This window comes from Limulus polyphemus, unplaced genomic scaffold (assembly GCF_000517525.1).
Source record: "Limulus polyphemus unplaced genomic scaffold, Limulus_polyphemus-2.1.2 Scaffold10321, whole genome shotgun sequence".
NCBI lineage: Eukaryota > Metazoa > Arthropoda > Merostomata > Xiphosura > Limulidae > Limulus > Limulus polyphemus.
In genome coordinates this window covers 3,015-8,095 of record NW_013675931.1, presented here as the reverse complement: position 1 = coordinate 8,095, position 5,081 = coordinate 3,015, and the positions used below count along the sequence as shown (strand labels likewise).

Sequence of the window (5,081 nt, the reverse complement as noted above, 5' to 3'; positions counted from 1 at the left end):
GTTTCTCTCACTTGTTATAGAACAACCCGTGTTGTTTCGTTTCTCTCACTTGTTATAGAACAACCCGTGTTGTTTCGTTTCTCTGTCATGCTACAAAACTACCTGTTATGATTATTTCTATGGTATGTTACAGAACCTTCTGTGATTTTCTGCAGATTTACCTTCTTTGCTCATACCCAGCATATCCTTCTGTCCATACAGGAGTGTTCCAGTGAGTACTTAAAGAGGTTTTCACACATTTATTCCAAAATATTGTCCAGGTGTTGACTTCACACTTTCATCTCTCATTACTTACTGTAATAAGTAACTTTAAAATTCATCTCCTATGTGACTGGGCTATCTTTTTCTTTTTGTTTTTAACTTGGGTAGAATTCTTCATTTGTATCTTTCTTTTTAATCCCAGGTTTTCTTGTTTTTTAATTCACCATGTTGTGTATCTCTCTAAAAAATATGTTAGGTTTGACCTTATCTTTTTAGTATTGAAGCTTATGATTCAGATATAGGATTAACTTTAACTGTATAAGTTAGCATAGAGTTGTATATAATACACTCGTCAAAAGATATTTTACTCAGGAATGGATCTATTTACCACAGTGAGACAGTTAGGTAAGAATGTGCTCAGAAGTTAAGAGAGGCCCAGTTAATTTCAGTATTATTCTTAACGTTTCCATTTTATATTCTAGAAGAAAATATACACAGTTATTTTTCTGCTGTATAGGATGAAGCATTTGGACTGTGGACAGAACAGTGGGCCAAGCTTTACCCTGAGAACTCACCTTCTCGGCAACTGTTATACTCTGTTAGTCAGAACTATTACTTAGTTAATCTAGTGGACAACGATTTCCCTAAAGAAACTTGTTTGTGGGAGATCCTGGAGGCTATGTTTGAGAAACGGAATGAAGTGGAACAGAACTCAAACACTGTTTCAAGCCAAACAGATAAAACATCTAATTGAAAACTGTACATAAAATTTTCACAATGAACAGGTAATTTTATTCACATCCATAATCAGCTGTATTGTTAAAACATACTATTGTAAAATTATAAATGGACTTTTCTCTACGTTAAAATACTTTTATTGCAAGCTTTTGGCCCTTTTACCAGAGCCTTCATCAGGCAACAATGCACTGAGTGTTTAACAAGTGTTCTTGCTCAGTGTATTATTGCCCGATGAAGGCTCCAGTAACAGGGCCGAAAGCTCACAATAAAAGTATTTTAATGTAGAGAAAAGTCCATTTATAATTCTACATATTAATTTACCTATGTTATGAGTCTTAAACAACAAAACATATTCTTGGTAAAGTGTGTCCATAAGGTACATGGACTGTTCAAAATGAACACAGAGTTTATTCATTTGAAATAGTGCTTGTGACAAATTACATTTTCTCTAAACCAACTTACATGTAGTATGAAGAGTAATTTGTCACAAGCACTATTTTTAGATAAGTTGTTGTAAAGAAAATTTACCATAAACTCAGAACAGTAACTTGTCACAAGTAAGAAATTACTCTTCTTAGTTCATGGTACAGTTTCTTTACAACTTACTACCTAAAAAATAGTACTTGTGACAGATTACTCTTTTTAGTTCAGGATGTATTTTATCTACAATAACTTACTATCTAGAAATAGTGTTTGTGATGGATGTATTTTCTCTACAATAACTTACTATCTAGAAATAGTGTTTGTGATGGATGTATTTTCTCTACAATAACTTACTATCTAGAAATAGTATTTGTGACTTCATGATTATTATTTTTTTAAGCAAATTATTAATTGTATTATTAAATTTAAATTCAGCATTCCCTTCTTTGTTTTGTAGCATTTTTACAAATCATTTAATAATGTTTTATCATGTTAATAAAACATAAACATAATGTTGAAAATTGAAGATATTTTTTAAACTGTAATTAACAAAAAATACGATGTATGATGCACAATTTTGTTTTTCAGTCTATCATTCAGTTTACAGTTTTTATTACAGGAAAACACCTTCTGGAGGGTCTTCAATACTGTCACTTCTTTTCCCAGAGATATGCAGGTACCCTGCTCCAAATAATATAAATGATTCAGGGTAATAGAAGTTTTTTTCTTCAGAGATTGTGGCCATTGTGAAGTAATTAATATTTGAAGATTAAACAAATTTAATTAAACAGAAAGTCATTTAAATACCATTTAAACAATTTTGTGTATAAACAGGACTCTAATTTTGGATGCAGAGAAATATATCATCTCAAGCTAATGTGAGGAATTTGTCATTTTCCTTAACTAAAGTCCACTGATTGCTAATAAAGTGATTCAACTTTAATTTTGGTGAATGTCTTTACTCAGAAAAGCATAATTTTTTCTTGGAGATTCTATGATTCTATTACCTTATTAAAATTCAACTTATAAATTTTTTTAATAAAAATTGGTAATCCTTAAACATAAATCCTGTATAAGTAGTGTTAACAAGCTTTTTAAGCGATATGATCCTCTTGGAAAGTTACTGAACCTTTTAATTCGGCAATAAATGCTGTTTTTAATGAAATAAAGTGTTATTCTCATACTTGATACCACATCACCAAACAAGAGTATTTAATATTATTTTGTTTTAATATTATACAATAGGTTTTGTAATACATGCACACACAATGAGGTTTTATACTTGGAAGAGTTATAAACAAAAACATGCAGAAGAGAAAAACTTGCTGGCCTCTCCTAAGCTCTTAATTACCTAAAAAACAATTATGGACAAACTACATAACTCTTAGGCTTAATACAATGTTACTCATAGAAAATGAACTTATTTGAATATCAAAAGTGAGGTGTTTATCTTTGTTGGTGTTTTTTTTTTTTTCTTCTTACACAGACGGGAGATTATTGAGTTACATAATGTTTTGTGCCACTATATGCCACATCTAAAGTATTATTTGACCATGAGATGCTTATTCTCTGTACCGTAAAAGTTTGTAAGAGTTGGATATTTAATATTTCTTTATACATAAATTCAGTTTTTCACTATTTCATTAATGTAGCATCAAACCAAAGATAACTGTAAAGAAAATGTAGAAAATGAAATAGCTTCAAGAAAACTTATTAATTAAAAGTAGGTTAGAATAAACACAACTCTACAGCTTGGTACAAATGTCTACTCAGGAGAGAACTTTTCTTTGGGAAACAAAACTTGAAATGTATGCTGAGCCATCCATTCTGTTGCTGGATAGTCTAACTTGAAACTGAAGTACAACAGAAGGAACTTACAGAATTAGTTTCTTCAAACTTGGAGAATATTGGACTGATACAAAACAACTCTCAGATTTGTAGTATTAGAAAATCTTTAACAACCAAATAGTTGTAACATCTACTTACTGTACATTACTAATATGATTAATCTAAACTAGTGTTGCTTTAATTTTATGAAAGTCATGGGTTACAGGTTTGGGATTTTTAGTAATGGCTGACTTCAACATGTAGTAAAATGTTGGTAGTCAATGATTGACTGGGTCAGTGAATAGTCTACATATTACTACAATTTTAGAATCATCATATCCCCACTCCTGTTCAATTATAAAACACATACCCACAATCGTGAACTTTCTGGCTCGTTCACTTGACAAATTCTGTTTTCCAAGTAAGCCATTACAAATTACCAGTTTGAAGATAAGCCATGAAAGAGCAGTTTTTAAAGACAGTGTGGCTTGTTTTGCTTATTTTTCTTGCAAGAACTGACAACACTAATTTGACACTTTTTTTTTACTTTGTGTATTTAACCCATTTTTGCATGTGATACCATATAAGATAGTGTAAAGTTAGCTTAGAATTCTAACGATGAAAAAATACTTCTAAACATTTTGTTTAAAAAATAATTGCGGAGCTTTTTGGTTGTGATTTGAGGAAATCATCTACATACCATGCATATTGGAACAAGTTATTACTGTTACCAACAGGTTCACAGACACCAAAGTACCTTTCATAGTTCAAACAAGATCTTATATTAGTTACTTCTTACAGTACAAATATATATAATACCAGTAAAGTGTATTTTTATGTATACAGTAGCTACATATTTAGTAAAGCAGCTAAACAATACAGTGCTTTATTCTGTTAGGTGTATTAAAGTACAGCAGTCCTCTTGCTTTATTCTGTTAGGCGTATTAAAGTACAGCAGTCCTCTTGCTTTATTCTGTTAGGCGTATTAAAGTACAGCAGTCCTCTTGCTTTATTCTGTTGGGTATATTAAAGTACAGCAGTCATCTTGCTTTATTCTGTTGGGTATATTAAAGTACAGCAGTCATCTTGCTTTATTCTGTTAGGTGTATTAAAGTACAGCAGTCCTCTTGCTTTTTTCTGTTAGGCGTATTAAAGAACAGCAGTCCTCTTGCTTTATTCTGTTAGGTGTATTAAAGTATAGCAGTCCTCTTGCTTTATTCTGTTAGGTGTATTAAAGTACAGCAGTCCTCTTGCTTTATTCTGTTAGATGTATTAAAGTACAGCAGTCCTCTTGCTTTATTCTGTTAGATGTATTAAAGTACAGCAGTCCTCTTGCTTTATTCTGTTAGATGTATTAAAGTACAGCAGTCCTCTTGCTTTATTCTGTCGGGTGTATTATGTAAGAACCAATGGAAAGTAATTTAAGAATCTACAATAACAATTGATTGGAGTTGGGTGACTAGCTCAATATAATCAATTACCATTGAGTATTGATTACATTAATTAGTGTCACATAAAATAATCAGTTAATCAAAATTAGGGATAAAGCACAGGATAGTTTATTACAAAACCTACTAGAGGTTTCTATAACAAAAGGTTTCAGAGGTTTGTAAGACACCTTGTGAGGGCTGTCAGATAATATACTTATTTTTGTTCAAAACATAAATACAGGTGTCATCAAGTTTGATGAGTAATGTAGGCAAGCTATTATTTGCTATTTGTAATTAGTAATTCCATTGAATGTAAAAAGAGAGTGAAAGGTTTTGAAGCTATAACAGTAGAAACATCTGATTTCACTCATCTTTACACTAGTCTTCATATTGATAAAATTAAAGTCTTTCTTCAACAACTTCCAGGTCATATAATAATTTGGAAAAATTACTATGTCATTA

At 31.0% G+C, this 5,081-nt stretch overlaps 1 long non-coding RNA gene across 1 annotated transcript in view; it reads left to right on the top strand.

Moving 5' to 3' along the window:
- The window catches only part of LOC106476338, a 12,810-nt gene extending 10,279 nt beyond the window's left edge, over nt 1-2,531 (top strand). Inside the window, exons 2-3 of the long non-coding RNA XR_001291886.1 lie at nt 719-986; nt 1,982-2,531. This is a non-coding gene — a long non-coding RNA (uncharacterized LOC106476338). The remainder of the gene's footprint in view (nt 1-718; nt 987-1,981) is intronic.
- Nucleotides 2,532-5,081: the final 2,550 nt, after the last annotated feature.